Source organism: Helianthus annuus, chromosome 14, assembly GCF_002127325.2.
Source record: "Helianthus annuus cultivar XRQ/B chromosome 14, HanXRQr2.0-SUNRISE, whole genome shotgun sequence".
Taxonomy (NCBI): domain Eukaryota; kingdom Viridiplantae; phylum Streptophyta; class Magnoliopsida; order Asterales; family Asteraceae; genus Helianthus; species Helianthus annuus.
The window spans coordinates 35253878-35273599 of NC_035446.2; the positions used below are offsets into that span (position 1 = coordinate 35253878).

The 19722-nt window shown below is 40.1% G+C and overlaps 1 non-coding gene across 1 annotated transcript; it reads right to left on the reverse strand.

Annotated features, from left to right (window-relative positions):
* Positions 1-1470: 1470 nt before the first annotated feature.
* Positions 1471-1577, reverse strand: LOC118486943. Its single transcript, XR_004880110.1, has one exon. It is a non-coding gene; the product is annotated as a small nucleolar RNA R71 (small nucleolar RNA).
* Between the last annotated feature and the right edge of the window lie 18145 nt (positions 1578-19722).

Genomic DNA, 19722 nt, shown 5'->3' on the forward strand with positions numbered 1-19722 from the left:
CAGACTACTTAGCTGAGGGTAACGTCGCCTTCAAAAGAGGGGCCTACCACATTATGCATTAATAACATAATTAATTATCTTTCAATAATCCGTCCCTTTAGGATTGTATCCTTGCTGACTCAAACTACTGGGTTGAGGGTAACGTCACCTTCAAAAGAGGGGCCTATTACAATAACTAAGATAATCTCTTAAACAAGTGCAATAGTGCGAAAATAATCAAAGGTTACACTACACACGAGTCGGATCTAAGTGATTCATCTTGTCTATATGTTTTTATTTTTATTTTATTTTTCAGCATTTTAGTTAGTTTTATTTTTTTCTTAGTTTAAAACCTTTTTCTAACATTTTGATTTGATTAGACGTTGAGGATAAACCGGTACTAAAATATCTTGTGTCCTTGGACGACCTCGGTATCTTACCAACACTATACTACGTCCACGATGGGTACACTTGCCCATATGTGTGTTTAGTGTTAGTAAATATCGTGCTTTATAAATTTAAAACTTGGCTAAAAAGTGTAAAAAGGGCTTAAAATATACATCTAAAATATATTACACCTAACACGCATCAAGTTTTTGGCGCCGTTTCCGGGGACACAAGGATTTTAAGAAAGTTAGGAATCAACGGCCTAATCATATTTTCTATTTTCTTTTTATTTTTTTAGGATTTTCTTAATTTTTCAGCTTCTGCAGAGCTCAGCACGACCGTGCTTGGTCGGACACGGGCCGTGCCCAGTAGTATCACTGGCAGTTTTTATTTTCCGAGTTACAGAGGGCTGAGCACGGGGCCGTGTCGGTGCAACACGGGGCCGTGTCCAACTTTCCAGTAACAGGGATGCGGAAAACAATCGCTGTATCTCCAACCACGGGCCGTGTTCACTGAGCACGGGGCCGTGGTGAACTTTCTGACCAACGTTCTTTTCTGTTTTTATTGCAGGACTTGGAACCAAATGCCACATCTGAACCTTCTACGTAGTGTATGAGCTCCAGTTCTAATAAAGATATAAAAGAACCTCTAGAAGAACCCAAACGCTTTCTCAGAAAAAGACTTAAAGCTAAAAACCAAGAGAAAGTTTTGGGGGAACCACTTCCAATGGCGGACCAACGTACCCTCATGGATTACCTACGACCCACCGTAGGTAATCTCGGCGCCGCTATCAATGCACCGAATTTCGAAGCCAATAACTTCGAACTTCGGCCACATTTGATACAAATGCTTCAAAACTCCGCAACCTTCCATGGGCTTGCGGACGAGGATCCCCATCTACATATTACTAATTTCTTAGAAATATGTGATACCTTTCGGATCAATGGAGCATCAAATGACGCCATCCGCCTCCGAATGTTTCCTTTTTCACTAAAAGACCGACCAAAAGCTTGGCTCAACGCCCTCCCAGTTGGATCGGTAAACACCTAGGATGAACTAGCCCAAAAATTTCTATATAAGTATTTCTCTCCCGCTAAAACGGCTAAATTAATGACTGAAATTAATACATATTCACAAGAGGACGGGGAATCCTTATATGAAACTTGGGAAAGGTTCAAGGAGCTATTACGAAAGTGTCCTCATCACGGTCTTGCGATATGGCAACAAGTATCCACTTTCTATAATGGGTTGTTGCCACACACAAGACAAACACTTGACTCTAGCTCCGGGGGACTTTTAGGTAACCGCCGCCCACATGAAATATACAATCAAATTGAGGAAATTGCTCAAAACAATTTTCAGTGGCACACTCCCCGAGGTAATAAATCTATTGCCCCGGGCGCCTATAAGGTTGATGAAAGCACTTCTTTACAAGCCCAAATCGAGGCCCTTTCTTCAAAAATTAAAAAGTTAGAAATGGCAAAAACGGTCTCGGTTATGGCCTGTGAAGGGTGTGGTGGGCCACATGAAAATTGGAGTTGTATGAAAGAAACAGATGATCAACCAGAATCGGTAAACTACATTGATAATACACCTAGGCCGTCGGGTCCTCCAACGGGTACCTACAACCAAGGATGGCGTAACCACCCTTACCTTGGTTGGAGGGAACCCAGCAATAATAGTAACCAACAAAACCCAAACCAACGAACAAACTTTCAATAACCAAGAAATGAGTCACAAAATTTCCCTCAATAACAAGGTGAACGAGAGAGGTTTGAAGATACCGTATCTCGCCTCATCTCCGACACTGAAAAGAAAAACTCGGATCCATTTCAATAATTGGAATCGAATTTTAGAAATCAACAAGCTAGTATACAAAACATTGGAAAACAATTAAATTAACTAGCCCAAAATTTCTCTGAGAGACCACAAGGCGCTTTACCAAGTAATACCGAAACAAACCCAAAAGCTCAAGTTCATCTCATAACATTAAGAAACCGTACCGTGGGTCCCGTGGAAGCTCCGCCGCCACCAACCGAGGAAAGCACAACCCCGCCCCAACAAGATAAGGCTTCTCCTCTATTTCAAGAGCCCACCAAGGCTCCTCCGGTTCCGTACCCCGGTAGGTTAATTCGTCAAAAGACCAATGAGCAATTCGCAAAATTCGAAAGTCTACTAAAACAATTGCATGTTAATATTCCTTTCATAGCAGTCCTAACTCAAATGCCAAAATACTCAAAATTCATGAGGGACTTCCTCACTCATAAAAGGAAAATTGAATCATTGCAATTAGTTAACCTAGGCGAAGAATGCTCCGCCCTCGTACTTAACAAACTTCCCCAAAAGAAGATTGATCCCGGAAGCTTCACAATTCCTTGCTCGATCGGGGATTCCCCCATTCGTAATGCACTAGCCGACCTTGGGGCTAGCATTAACCTCATGCCCGAATCAATGTTCAAACGACTCGGCCTAGGAAAAACGAGCCCTACCAAGATGAGTATACAACTTGCTGATAGATCCGTCAAATACCCGCAAGGTGTCGCTGAAAATCTATTGGTCAAAGTCGACAATTTCGTCTACCCGGCCGACTTTGTCATACTAGATATGGAAGAAGACACTGAAGTCCCCCTCATACTAGGGAGGCCATTTCTAGGCACCGCGCAAGCAGTGGTAGACATGAATGACGGAACACTCACTTTAAAATATGGGGATAAGGAAGTGAAGTTCGGGGTTGGGAATAGAATAGAGGACGATGACCCGGTCAATTACATGAAGGTTATTGATTCAAGTTTGGATGATGTTCTCCGACGGTGCAACATGGGATGCAAAACATCCCGCTAGGAAAACATATAACCTCACCTTGGGTCGATGTAACACCTCGAAAATTCGTGTCCAATAAAATAAAGACACGTGTCATATAAGACAACCGTGTCAGGAAACCGGATCAAGTAAGGATGCATGGTAGGATCTAAAAAGGGGGTCATGTTATTAAAATACCTCTGAACGACCCAAGGGCGACATGTTATTAAAATACCTCTGAGCGGCCGAAGTTATAAGTCCCAAGATCCTTAAATCATTATGATAGACATCTGACATATATATATTTAGCCGGTTATTCCTAAATAAATAAATAAAATTCCATTTTTATATGGAAAATTGGATTCTACGAATGGTTACTACAACCTCCGGTAATTAATTTCTAGATTAAAAGAGTTATACTTGAAAATTTGAAACAATGTCCAACCCTTATGAGAATCCAAGATGAATTCTTGAAATATCCGTCACTTTAATCTTTACTAAGTGCCAAAGTAGTGTAAGTGCATGCAAGGCATGCAATATCTGAGCAAAAGGGACCCTCAGTTGAAAAGAAATGCACAAGATTCGGATTGGAAAGTAGAGCATGGTCAAAACCTATGAAATCTCAAAATTTTGTCCTTTGGTCGTCGGATACGGACCGCAAAGCCAAGGGCTTACGGTCCGTAAGTCAGTAACTGGGCGAGTTGAGCAAGGGTCGGTTACGGACCGCAACCGTTTAAGCATACGGTCCGCAAGAGGAGCATACGGACCGCAAGTACTTAGGCTTACGATTCGTAAGCCTGTCGCTGGCAGCAGAAAATGGACAGCTGCCTGTTCAGCCTGTTGCACCGCCTTAGTAATGTGGTTTTCGAAATCAGGAGCATGATAGGCAGTATATAGCCACATAGGGGCACCTGGGATCATCTCACAACATTTGTAGACTTCCTTGGCAAGATCTTGTGCATTATAGTTCACTATATAAGGAGAAGAAGTTGTGAACTTTAGGACTTGCTCATTTAAAATTTATTCAAGCATCTTTGGGGCTTCTCTGGACATCAATCAAGTTCCTCTTAGTCCATAAGCATACTTAGGACCATTGTAAGTAATCCTAATCATTCTTAATTAAGTTTAGCTTAGTTAATTAGTTAAAAGTCAAACCGTCGTAATTAAGGTTTGACTTCGAGATTAAACAATAATTACTCAGTCAAATCATGAATTAAAAATACCTTTGAGTAGGTATTTTTGTGGGTAATAAACCCTTAAAAGGGTATTTCCAGATTTCCACTCTAACTATGTTAATTGTCGAGTCAAAGCTTACTTTAAAAAGTCAACAGAATGCTTAATTCCAAATTAATACATAATTAGCAATGTAGGATATATGCAACTTGTTTGATCATTAATATAACTTGGTAATTAATGTAAGAACATGTCTAAACATGTTCAACTCGATAATTTTCAGTTTAGGCACGGTTTGGAACCGAAAGTCGCATAGTTTAACTTTCGCTTTGACTTTCAGTTCTTACCCGTTTAGGCCAAGTTTAGGATTGCCTTAAAGCTTCTTTTGGACCTAGTTACATGTTAGTATAACCCTCTGTGATTATACGGCTTGGTTCACTAGTTGTCTAATTATTATGCAAGTTTCCGTTAAATGCTCGTATGTTGACCATTATGCCCAAATGACCTTAAAATATGATTTTTGAAAATATAAAAGAGTAGATATCTTAGTTACTGAATTGTAAACTGATACCCAAAATTTGACACCAGTTTGAGGTCTGGATTAAGAGTTATGCTCATTAGCGTAATTAGAAGATTCCTTAGTAATTAATTAGCATATAGCCTATCTAAACCCAAATTTTTATATCAAACTTTATACCCACTGATATATATTAATATTTTGGGATTTTTAGGAATTTTTAGTTATTTTTAGGCCGAGCATAACATAGAGTTTTGAGCTTAATTCGGCTATTGCCGGTTTTACCCTTTTAGGCTATAAAATGTCTTTTATAAATCCTTTTGACCCCAAACCTTTTTTTTACTGATTTATTATGTTAAATAATTATTTTGAGCCTTATGGAATATTAAAAATATCAGCTTTTTATACAAAACCCGAAAATGGCTCCAAATCGCCTTTTAGGGCATTTTTACGACATAGTATGTATCAAAACTAGTTTATATGTATAAGGTTTGATACCTACTGATATATTCTGTAAATTTTTATATTATAACAGTAAGCTAAAGTTTTAAACTCAGGTTTCCAGTTTTGACCTTTTAGGCTTATGTGAAATTACCAAAATGCCCTTTCGGTGCATAGGATGGTTATAATTCATAAAATTCACATATATATGATACCCTACTGTTATAACATAATAAATTAAGTATAATTATTGATTTATTCAGATATGTAACTCAGGTTACTAGTTTAACTCTTTTATACCCTTTAAAAATGACTAAAATACCCTTTCGGGGCATAGTTTGAGTTAAAAACCACTTTGGGCATAATAGGACCTATCTTACTGATATAACAACATATTTATATTAACTCAGGAAACTTGTATATAATTATTATGGTTACTCGTTACGCACTTTCGCGTTCGGATCAGCTTATGTAACTAGTTTACACATATTTGCCGAAACGGGTCAAACCATATCTTTTTGTCTCAAAACCCAGAATGTGATTATGTTACCCATATTAAACAAGCATGCAAGCTTGTCGGGTCAAAAACCACATTCTAAACCGGTTTTCGCCTTTCATGCGATTGAACCGTATTCATCCTTGAAAACTAACCGGTCTAAGCTTAGGCTAAATTAAAGACCTGTTAGGATTCTAATAGGTTATTATAAACCTTCGTTCCAGAATAGGAGATCCAGTAAAAGATACTTGCACTTGCTTGTTGTGGTTTGTACTTGCTCAGGTAAATACTTTTAACTTATTTTCCCGTATACGGGCTTGGGGTACGGTATATAAAATACCGCTTGGTCGGGCATTTGACCTTTATCGATTAGTGGTTAAGTATTATCAAGATGACCCGTTTAAAAATTTGTTTTGTTTGTTTTACACCTTTGGGAGTTTAATGACCATGTCCCGGATATCCTTGGCATCATTCATGAAATGGCCACGACCTTGACACGCGGGTGTAGGCGTACACCCGACAATGTGTCCATATTTATTAAGGTATAACCGTTGGTTTCCTGCCGCGGATTTATACTAAGTGGTGTGTATATTAATCTTAAACCAGGCATGACCCGGGCGACTAAATGCATAACAAACATGTAATTCTTTTACAAGTTTAAATTTGATTAATTATCCCAAGGTATAAAAAGTTTTGTGCCTTGTGCATTCAAATCAATTTTTAAAACATTTTCAAAATGAGTCAGTTAAATTGTATTTACCTGTGTAAGCTGACGTATTTTCCCCAAAAGATTAAGTGCAGGTTCTACACGTAATAGGTTGGCCTCTCCTTAGCATCGTTTAGAGTCTCGCAAGCTTGGATGCAATAAATCTGTTGAACAATTCTCCTTTTTATTTTGATCCGCCTGTGGATCTATTTCAACTACATTGTGATACTTAAATATTACAATAATCGTTTGGTTGGAATAAATCTATCTTTTTGCTTCCGCTGTGCATTATAATTTGTGTTGTTTGACTATGATGATATCAATTACGTCACGATACTCCCCCACCGGGCCCACCGGTGACACGTGGAAATTAGGGGTGTGACAGGTTGGTATCAGAGCCAACACTGAGTGAATTAAACACTAGACTTTTGTGTTTAATCTCAGTGCATAAATTGCACATTCCTCGAGTTCCGAGTCTAGACAAAGAACATAGGACAAACTTTGTTTTGTTTTTGTTTTATTTGGTCTTTTATTTTTATATATGTTGGTTGTTATCTTAATTATGATAGCAAGTAAGAATGCCGCCAAGGTTTTTGAGAGGAAGAGGCAAGGGCCCAGTTACGGGCCATGACCATGAAGTCGGGCCTTCGCACCGGCGTACCCTATCTATCACAATGAGCACTAGCCCACAGGAGCCGTGGAGGGTTTATGTTGAACCCGGGAGGCGATCGGGCTCCTTAAGTTCCTCACTGTCTTATTTTCATTCTTTCGGGCCGCAATCCGAAAACGAGCCCGACCACCCTCCGCCTTCCTTCATACCGTAGCAGCGGTCGAACTCGCACCATTCGTTTGGTGACCCTACCCCTGCCTTCCAGAGCCGGTTCAACCCGCCTAATTTTATTCAAGAACCCGTGGGTTTTAACCCGCTAGGACCCGAGGATCACTTCTCGGGTGAAAACTGTCACACCCCGACCACGTAGAACATACAAAACGTGGCGGAAACGTCGGGGAGTGTTGTAACAGAAATCAATTGTTTCAAACCCATGGCAAATGAAGTTTCGTTTTATAAATCAAACATGAAGGTTTACATTTTCTAAACAAGAATCAAAGTGTACATAACATAAATTAACTAGTTCTTGTCTCGTTTTAAGTCACTAAGGCACAGGTCCGCCTAAGTATGTCTTGATAAGTCCTATGCATCATCTCCTGAAAACACATGTGAAAATAGGTACGTCAGCATAAAAATGCCTGTGAGATACATTGGTTTTGTGAAAACGGAATTCATGACTTATGTTTGAGAAAATGATTAGTAACAGTCAGTCATGAACCTTGTAATTTGCTTTGTCTTGTAAATCGTTTGAAAAACGGTAAGATCAAATGATATGTATAAATAAGAGAACACTGTATGGTTAAACGGATAACCATGTAAAATGAGTTTGTATAAGATAAGTCGTTTGTAAAACAATGTCTCGTGAAAAGTGTGTTATTTGTATAAAATGTCATATGTCTCAAACTGAAATGATTTAAATAACGCTACGATATGCAATACCATACAAACACTTATATATAGGAAGTACCAGCGGCGTATCCACCATGCTTGTATCATATTACACACGCCTCGTTACTTAATCACTTACTCAAACCAAACCATCAGAATGAAATGTTTGACAATGGTAGAAATGTTCATGTATAGTTAAATGTCTATTGTCAAATGTAATTCATGTCAACGGATACAACTGGTTTACACGGTTCAATGGTTACAGACGGTTCATGAAATCAAAAGGGGTAAGACGGTTCACATAGTCAAATGGTTACAACGGTTCAAAATGTAGGGTAATGTGTTCATATGCTGGATGAGCATATGCAACAGAAATACAATGTGAAACAATGTACTACGTATGCACACAATGGGCGTACGTAGCATGAAATGTATTGTAGAGTACAACGGTTCAAAATATAGTATACTGTGTTCATATGCTGGATGAGCATATGCAACAGATATGCAGTGTGAAACAATGTACTACGTATGCACACAATGGGCGTACGTAGCATGAAATGTATTGTAGAGTACAACGGTTCAAAATGTAGAATAATGTGTTCATATGCTGGATGAGCATATGCAACAGATATGCAATGTGAAACAATGTACTACGTATGCACACAATGGGCGTACGTAGCATGAAATGTATTGTAGAGTACAACGGTTCAAAATGTAGAATAATGTGTTCATATGCTGGATGAGCATATGCAACAGATATGCAATGTGAAATAATGTACTAAGTACGCACACAATGGGCATACATAGCATAAACACAATGAAATCATGTACTATATATGTACTATCGAACATAGCAGTATATGATGTGAAAACCGGAAAGCATGAAAGTAGCAAGTAGGCACATGTGTTTCACCCCAAAACAGTTTGGAAAACAGTAAAAGAGGGGTTCAATGTACTCACCTGAGATTGCTTTGGAGTTCTTGTATAATAACCAGATAATGCTAAAGAACACGGGATATCAAACGGCACCTAATAGGTAGCTATGTTAATATACCGGACCAAATCGGAAGGATCGGATAGTATGCGGGTTCGTAAACCAAACGAGTATGGAGACTCGTGTAATATGGTTTAACAAAGCCTACATACTAAAATGAAACTTAACCTAAGTGCTTACGGTCCGTCACGACCCGTTTAGGTAGCTTATGCTACCCTAACGCGTCGTTCGCGTAGAACGTGTTCGGAACGCCTAACATCGCGACCACAAGGTATAACCTTGGAAGGTTATAGCTATGGTCACCTAAGGTGTTTGGTCGGATCCTAATGATCGACCAAATGGGTCGGGTTCGAAAGTATAAGCGATGGTTTAGATCGCTTACCTTACGACCCTATATAAGCACTAAACTAAAAGTGACGAGCTAAGCATGTTAGAACATGCTTAACTAAGTTTGAAAACAGGTTTGACATCAAAACAAACGGCTTTGATGCCCACGAGTAGTTTGGTTACAAAATATGCAAGAATGCACATTTTGGCCGAAACTACGACTCGTCACTGAGCCTAGATAACGTGGTGATTAGTAGGTATAGTCACTACGGACTATAACCATCGTGATCACGCTCACGTTATGAAGTTCCATGAACTTCGCATCGACCATAAGCTGGTCAATGCAGAAAGTCAACAAAACGTTGACTTTCGGACTCGAAAAGCGATAAAACAACGAAAGAATACTTACGGAGGGTCCCCGAATGCTAATCTAGATCAGAGAAACTCAGGTATGAAGCAAAACTTCAACTTAGTGCTTTTAGATCTGATTCTTGTGATTTTTACACAAAAGGGGGGGGGGTATTTATAGGAAAAGTGGAACCGTTAGGATCGTTTATCGAATATCGTGCCGCAATCTCGTGCGTACACTTGTCGAAATGTTGTGGTAAGTCAGAAAATGCCCCTTGGCTCTTGATTGGGTGAAAGGGCATCGCCCCTTGATCGAACGAAAGGCCAACTGCATAAAATGCATACATTGAATCTGTCTGACAGTCTCACGCGGCCCGCCTCAACATTTAGGCAAAACTCACGCGGGCCGCCTGAAGCTTCTGATCTGCACATACTTTCAAAAATGGCAGTTTTGGTCCCTGTTGCGTATTTAAGCCATTTCCGACACTTCTAAGGCCCGTAAAGCCAACTTTAAGGCCCTAAAATGATGCCTAAGCATTGTGGACATGAAACATGCTCAAAAATGTTCCGGATGTTGGTTCGTTTGGTCGTACGAACGCGATGTTCGCTTAATTACGACGGAATGCGCATAAGCGCGAAAAACGATCCAAATGACGCGACGAACGGTTTTTTCTCATGCCAAACACTAAGGCATAATATAAGGATGCTTACATAAATTTTTGGATGTCCGGATGTATTCAGAACGTAAGTTATGCGCGAAAGTGCAAACTTGTGCACTTTTTGACACTTTTAGTCCCTGAATGATCCAAAAGTTTGTTTTAGCATACCAAACACCTCAAAGCCTATTTCTAAGCTATGTAAAGGATATTTAGGGTATGTTTAACTTATGGACATGTTCCGGAATGTTCGTTACAGTTCAAATTGGCATACTTTCGCAGTTTGTCAAGTTTAGTCCCTGTAAGCGAATTAACTTGTTTTTGCTATACCAAAGCCTTCAAAACTTATTTCTAAGTTATGTAAAGGTTATTTAAGGTATGTTGAGTATATGTTGATGTTCCGGAGTATTTGTCGCATTAAACTGAGTACGTTTACGCACCAGTTTGCGTATAATGCTCTAGAAAGCAATGTAGAGTTTGAAATTGAACAATAATTGATATGTGCAAAACATACACATATTTATACAAGATCCCAAGTATGAAATACAATATTTCATCGGCTTGGTATTTGTTTGATGGTCGCGGTGACACAGGTGTCACAGTCTCCCCTACTTTAGGAAATTTCGTCCCGAAATTTATTCGTAGGAGTCTATTTGTGACTTTGCCAAATAACCACCAGCGATATGCAAGGCAATATCCTGTCATTTCCTTAACGGTCATTCCTCAGAAACGAATATGAACAGACGGAGTCATTTTCCTCAACGAGTATTCTTCAGAAATGGAAATGACGGAATAAGCAAACGGATGTTCATTTCCTCAATGGAGAAATCGTCAGAAACGAAAATGAACTAACGGAGTCATCTTCAACGGTTGCTTCCTCAGAGTTGGAAATGAAGGATTTCACAACGGATATTCATTTCCTCAACGGATAAATCTTCAGAAACGAAAATGAACAGACGGAGTCATTTTCAACGGTTGCTTCCTCAGAGTTGGAAATGAAGGATTTCACAACGGATATTCATTTCCTCAACGGATAAATCTTCAGAAACGAAAATGAACAGACGGAGTCATTTTCAACGGTTGCTTCCTCAGAGTTGGAAATGAAGGATTTCACAAAGGATATTCATTTCCTCAACGGATAAATCTTCAGAAATGAAAATGAAAAGACGGAGTCATTTTCAACGGTTGCTTCCTCAGAGTTGGAAATTAAGGATTTCACAACGGATATTCATTTCCTCAACGGATAAATCTTCAGAAACGAAAATGAACAGACGGAGTCATTTTCAACGGTTGCTTCCTCAGAGTTGGAAATGAAGGATTACACAACGGATATTCATTTCCTCAACGGGTAAATCTTCAGGAACGAAAATGAACTAACGGAGTCATTTTCAACGGTTGCTTCCTCAGAGCTGGAAATGAAGGATTACACAACGGATATTCATTTCCCCAACGGATAAATCATAAGAAACGAAAATGAACCAACGGAGTCATTTTCAACGGTTGCTTCATCAGAGTTGGAAATGAAGGATTACACAACGGATATTCATTTCCCCAATGGATAAATCGTCAGAAACGAAAATGAACTAACGGAGTCATTTTCAACGGTTGCTTCATCAGAGTTGGAAATGAATAGGGTTAACTCTAGACACATGACAGAACTTGTTGTGATTTCTGTGCACTAGATTCCATAATTATGTATGCATCCATAATTACGTAATCCCTTGCACAGTCCGCACAGTTTGTTTTGTAATGTTTTGGGGAAGGATATCAAACTTGTGATGAGGGTGACTAGACTTCCATCGGTTCCTTTTAATTAGATCGACAGGGGATCTTCTTAGTTAGGCCACCAAAGAGTCCTTTCAGCTATATCATCACATGATATCCTTATCCAGATTTTTGGATGAATCTGTTTAACTAGACCACTCAAGGGTCTAATTATGAAGTAGTACTTTATAATCCGAGGGACTTAACTATAACATAGAAGTCCATTGAGGATTTTAAGTAATACCCCTGGGTATCCTACGATGAATCTCTTGTACAAGGATATGTAAGATTCTACGAGGATTTGGATAGCATAATTTGGATCACACAACAACACATAAGGGAACACATCATACTTGTTTAACTTGATCATAATTTGTTTTTAACTTGTTACTGATTGAATACGGATATGGAAACCAATCGACGGGTCTCAATGTTCACTGGAATCTATCTGAGAAGATAGGAAGATCTCCCAAAATTTGATTTTTGATTACAAGGAATCACCACATTCGAATTAAGGTATACAACAATTAAGGACTTACGGGAAATCCTTAGGTACCCTATTAAGGATTTATAGTGGTACTTTGGGTATTCGTCATGTGTTGTAACCTGCGCCTTGTACTTCGTTTCCTTAGAATAAACGGGTACTTAGGAATTTCGTGGAAGACGCAAGAGATCATAAGATGGGAGAATTTTGGGGGTAGTTTGTTCTTTAAGGAATACGGTTCCTTGATTGTCGGTATTGTAAGGGGGTATGTCGTTTATATATGTAACCACACAAATACATTGCAATGTAAATAAAAATTTATTTATAAACAACGATAACAACGGTTTCTTGGACCTTGACAACAAAAGAAAATAATACATAAGACGTGATTATTTCTAAACGATGTTGTCTTCTTGTCAGTCAGATGCCTATCCTTGTGCTGGATTTGCATTAGCAAGCTTTGGGCAATTTCTTCGGAAATGACCCATCTCGCCACAGTTGAAACAAGAGCCTGGTAGAAAACGACCTTGAGCAGGATTGTTGCCAGCTTGGTTTGGCGCAGCTGCAGCTGGGCAGACTCTTGCTGTGTGGTCTATAAGTCCACAAGTTTGGCATTTGCGGCATTGTACATTGGCGTGATGATGGAGGCCACATTGGTTGCACAAAGGTGCAGTTCCATTGTATGGTTTTCTAGCAGGGGGTTGAGCTGGTTGGTTGGGGACGGCTTGACCATTGTGAGCGACCATGGCGAAGTTCTGAGAAGCCTTTCGCTTCTTTGACTTCTTAGGAGATTCAGTCTGTTCATCCATGGTCTTTGATTCCTCGATTGGCTTCTTGTCACCCTTTCGAAAAAGTTTATGCTTTCTGATCTGCGATTCAGTCAAGGTTGCAGATAGCTCAATGGCCTGACGGAGTGTGGTAGGGTTGCTACCAGTGACAATGTCTTGTACCGAGTCAGGCAGGCCGTCGATGTACCTTTCGATAGCCTTGTCGAGTGGGGCGACCATAGTCGGGCAAAGTAGACTCAACTCCTCAAACCTATCAGTATATGCCCTGTGTTCGCCACTATCTTGTTTTAAATCATCAAACTCCTTCTCCAACGCTCGTTGTTCATGACGAGGACAAAACTCTCTCATCATAAGAGCTCTCAGTTCAGCCCATGTTTGTGCTAGAGCAACATCTGCACCACGGTCTCTCATTACCCCATTCCACCATGTAAGAGCCCTCTTCTGAAAAACACTCGAAGAAAACTCGACCTTGCGATTTTCCGGACACTGCACGTGGCGAAAGGTATTCTCGATGCTCTCGAACCATTGGAGAAGCCCAGTTGCTCCCTCAGAACCACTAAACTTGAGTGGTTTAGCCGAGTTAAAGTTCTTGAAATTGCATGTACCATTGTTGTTGTTGGCTTGGTTCCATTGAGCAAAGAGATTTGGGAATTGAGCAGCCATCTGCTGCGCAATAATTTCTGCCAGCTCGGCAGTTGCTATCTGGTGTTTGCGTCGAGGAGGCATTCTAAAAGAGGAAAACATGAAAGGAAACAAATAAAATGGTATTGGGTAAGAATAGGATGTTACAATCACTGACCATAATCACGGTTGATGGTCACTTGTTTGAATCATGAAGCAAACAAACAACACCAAGGCTGAATCAAAGCAAATAGATCCTCATAGTGTATCGCGAAGACATGCTCGCCTATAAGTGGACACTCACCCCAAGAGTTCCCAAGTAAGAGTGACTGGTCCGATTATGTGGATTTGTACGAACACTCTAACCTTAGACAGAAAACCCAGGGTACATGCATTCACTCTTCCAGTTCGCATGTGTTCACACTAGTTAGGACCCAAAACTTTGACGGGAGTTTTGAAAATTCAAAGGGGTTCAAAACCTTATAACAGAGGGTTCAAAACCTAGTAATCAATCATCCTAGAACAGATGATTGGTTTTCAAAGCGGTTTTGAAATTTATGTTCTTGTTGTGGTCGTCGCCTAAGGATAGGTGACGGTATTGTTTTGTGACTAAACGCAAGTAAACTCGCGTTAGGGTCCTAGGAAGGTTATAGACTAGGTCAAAGCATTACTAATAACATAATTGTAACACCTCGAAATTTTGTGTCCAATGATGTGTTAACACGTGTCATTTGTTTACACGTGGCATCTATAATAAATAAAGGACAAATTTTGACAAACCTTGAAAGTATATAAATTCGAGGGTTATAAATGTCAACAAGGGTAAATATACTGTATAGTATCCCTAAATAATGCTTAAACCTTCAAACGAATAAATTATAGATCGTACAAAACTAAAACGCGGAAGAAAGTGAGAGATTACAAACTACAGGGGTTAACTGTGTCAACATGTTTAATAATACCTCTGAGTGACCCTTTAACGTCCCAAAGACTTTGTAACGGTATTATACCCTCACTAAAATAATATATATGAATTTCGCGAAGTTTCGATATGAAACGAGAAAGTTACGATCGAATTCGTAGAAGAAGGGTTAAAAGCGTCAACAGTGAAAGTTAAGGCTTTCCAATATAATTAATAAATAAACCGGGGACTTAATAATACGGGTAATTAACACGAGGCCCCTATCGGTAAATAACCGAGGGCCAAACCGCAAAGTTACCCCTTCAAATCCGAAAGGTCAGGCAAATCATTACGAAAGATTTCGTTATTAATGGCCCGATTCTGTAATCATTATAAAAGATTTGAAAAATTCAGAAAATATAACCTCACGCGACCCGCGTAAGGTTTAAACATAAGTTGAGGCGGGCCGCGAGCCTCCTCTATTACGCGTCTGATTTTCTGATCCCAGGCGACCCGCGTAAGAGTTGCATGGAATGTCCATGCGGGTCGCGTACGACGCCCAGATGCAGAAAGTTGTAGTTTCTTGACTTTTGGAGCTTGTGAACGATCATGCACATAATTATGGGGCATGGGCACCCTATGCTCAACCCATACACTTAGGGGACATCTACCCATCAGCTCTGGACTGATTGTAGTGCTTGTAATGATCATAAGTTGCTTCCTTTGGCTATAAATAGCCACACCTTGTGCATAACAAATCACACAACACAAAACACTTACAACTGATCATTTCAAGAGCTCCCTAGCATTCTCTTCTGTTCTATAATCAAGAACACACTTCTGTAAGTCGTTCACAATCAATTTGGTCTTGCATTTCCATAGTTATAGCTCATAAACGCAACCGTCGTAACTAACGGTTGACATTGCAATATCTTGCAAATGGTTCAGTCTTATGACGAATCAAAAATGGTTATGAGTTGGTATTTATGTGGGTATTAAACCTCTAAAAGGGTTCCCCCTGATCACCACTCTAACTATGTCAAATATCGAGTCAAACGTGCGGTTAAAAAGTCAACAGAAAGCTATTTTGGCGATTTAAGCATAATCTGTAATGTATATGTTATGGAACCTGTTTTGACAATCATAAATCATGGTAATAAGTATATAAACTTGTTTGCGCTCGTTTGAATCGATCATTTACTGTATAGAACCGGTTCGGAGCCGAATGTCGCAAAAGTTTGACTTTTGCTTTGACTTCAGTTCTGACCCGTTTTAGTGAGGTATAAATATACCTTAGGACTCCCTTAGGACCAGGTCACATGTTGGTAAAAACCTCTGTGGTCGGTTCATGAGTTATCCGAGTCTTTAGCGCATTTCCGTCATTCGCCTAAAAGTTGACCGTAACGGCCTTTTAAAAATTAAAACGAGTATTTCGGACACGTGAACGGACCAAAACCTTGCTTATTAAATTATAAGCATGTCCCTGAAGTTTCACGTCGATCCGAGGCCTAGAATGAGAGTTATGCTAAAAGGCGCACTTTTAAGAAAGTTTTGTAATTAACGGCGCAATTAGCATAACGCTCATCTAACCCAAGTTTTCGGCACCAAAACTTTTACCCACTGAGGTAAAATAATATTTTGGGAATTTTAAAGATTTTTAATAATTTTTACCTTGCTCATAACCTGCGGTTATGGCTACGGTTCGGTAAATACCGAATATGCCCTTTTTGGCCAAAACGGGAGTTCTACAAGGTCTTTTGACCCGATTCCAGTTGCTACTGATTTTAAATAATAAATAAAGTATTTTAAACTTTATAAACTGTTCGGGAAACTCAGATTTCCTGTAGAACCCGAAAAGCTCTTTAAAAGTCTTTAAAATGACCGAAAAGCCCCTTCGGGGCATAATATAAACTTAAACTCGTTACGGGCATTACGGAAGGTATCCTACTGATGCCAAAATACTTTTAAGGCATATTGACTTAGGAAATAAGCGTACGACTCTTATGGTTAACCGTTTCGCCTATTTGCGCACACGGTACGGCTCATGGAACTAGTTTTCGTGCAATAGCCGATACGGGTCAAATTATACTATTTGAACCCCAAAATCCAGAGTATGAACCATTGACCCATATAAAAACAAGTCTCTGAACTTGTTGGGTCCAAATCATACTCCATTCTCGGTTTTCGCCTTTTCGTGCGAAATTAACCATATCTATATATCGGAATCAACCGGTTTAAGCTACGGCTAATACAAGGACCGTTAGGATTCTAAGAGGTTAATTAAAACCTTCGTTCCAGATTAGGAGCCCCAGTAAAAGCTATCGGTGACTTGATCTAAATTAAGGAATAATACTTGCAAAGGTAAATACTTTTGACTTATTTCCCCTATATGGGCTTGGGTTACGGTATATTAATACCGCTTGATTGAGCATTATATACTTCCATCGCTTAGGTGGTTAATTGATTAAATATGATTGGCTCATTTAAACAGTTTTGTTGCTTATAAGCCTTTGGGGGGGTTTAATGACCGTTGTCCCGGATATCCTCGGCATCATTTTACGAAATGGCCACGACCATCGACATCCCGGTGTAGGCGTACACCCGGTATAAAGTGTCGACATTAAAACTAAAAGACGTAGCCGTTGGTTTCTGTACTACGGTTTTACGCAAACGTGGTGTGTCTATAAATCTTTAACCCGGCACGACCCGGGCCACTGAACGCATAAAAGAACATGTAAAACGTTCACAAGATCATCATGAATTTTCCCAAGTTAAAAAGAGTTTGTGCCTTGTGCATTCAAATCAATTTTAATAAACATTTTCAAATGTGTCAGTTGAATGTATTTACCAGTGTAAACTGACGTATTTTCCCCAAAAAGATTAAGTGCAGGTACCTAAACGTAATTGGCTGGTATTAGCTCCCTAGCGTCGCGATAAGCCTCGCAAGCTTGATTGCAGTATCTGATGGAACAATACTTTATCTGTATTTACGATCCACTGTGGATATTCAACTTCTGTAATACATTTTGATATTACAATCAGAGGTTGAAATTTATATATTTATCTTATGCTTCCGCTGTGCATTATATAATTGTGTGGTTTGACTATATTGTTGCCAACATCGTCACGGTAATCCCCCACCGGGCCCACCGGTGAGACACGTGGAAATCGGGGTGTGACAGGTTGGTATCAGAGCCAACATTGAGTGAATTAAACACTATCCTATTGTGTTTAATCTCAATGACACAATTGCACATACTTGAGTCTAGACAAGAACTTAGGACAAATTCGGATTAATACTCCTTTTTGTCTTTATTTTCGATTTGATTTTTAATAAGTTTTGGAGCAGAAAATGCCACCTGTTATATTCCGAGGAAGAGGAAGGGGACGTAGAGGCCGAGGAGAAATCGTGACACATCACGATCAAGAAGCTGGACCATCTGGTACAAGACATCCTTCGATGACACGAAGCGAAGAGCCACAACGACGAAGAGATCTTTACGAACCCGCGAGGCATTCCACTTCGCACAGCTCGACGCCATCCTACCGGCACTCCTTTGGGCCAAACTCAGAAAATGATCCCAACAATCCACAACCTTCCTTCATACCTCTGCAACGTTCGGTATCGCACCGAAACTACGACGACCCTAGTCCATACTACGTAGCTCAGTTTAATCCGGCTGACTACATACAGGAACCTTCAGGTTTTGTTCCACTAGGGCCACAAGACCATTTTTCTGAAGATCCCATGGAGGAAGATGAGGATCCAACTGAACCAGCTCGTGGTACGCCCACACACCCGATAGAAGTATCTGATGGATCTTCATATCATGGTCCACAATATCAAGGCCCAGATAGCTTTATGGCCTTGTTTGACCGACATGAGTGGTACAACACACCATCTTATCAGACATCGCAACCGAGACATCCACAGGATCCCTCTGAGGATTCACGCTTTGAGGCAGTTACGCCACCACCTCCGCCACCGGCACAACCAGTAATACCTGATCCGCCGAGGCGTAGGAGGACCAATGCTCGTATGTCTACACGAGGAGGAGGGGGTAACCACTTCAGCACTCCTCGACATTCTAGTAGCAGCCACTATCCGCCGCTACAAGAAGAAGGACCTTCAAGTCCTATACAAGAAGCGAACTCCGCACCTACTGCACGAAATTCGCCACCATTTGGGTATGACCAACCCATACCAGCTTACACAGGTCCAACGGCTTACAACCCGTTTGAACCGTCACAAGCACAATACAACTACGGCTATGAGCGCGACCCATATGTGGTGTCAGCTAGATACAATGCGCGCTACCCTGACGGAGCACATGGAAACATGGGACCACCGGATTACTCAGCTCATGGGTATCCAATACCTCCCAGACCTCCAGTTCCGCATCAAACGCCACAACCACGATTTTCTCCTCCTGAACAGGAAGAAATACTCCATCGACTAGATCGTGTGGAGAGAGAGTTCGAGGAAGAGAAGAAAAGCCACCGAGGATTTCTCAAGGGCTTGGCGAACCTACTAAAGGGCAAAAAGAAGAAACGTGACCACTAGCCCTTAATAGTAGTACGAATGTAATTTCTATTTTGAAATAAGTCCCTGTGTGGACAACTTATCGTATTTCAGTCCCTACGTGGACTTATATTTAGTCCTTGCATGGACACCTATCTTGTATTAGTCCCTGCGTGGACTTGTCACTTATTTTAAAACCTCTATGGAGGTATGTATTATTTGAAAGACCCGTTTAGGGCAATATGTAATTGTATTTGAAATTTAGGAATGTATGTTATGAGTTTTGTTTTAACATATATAAAAATAAATCAAAACCATTCC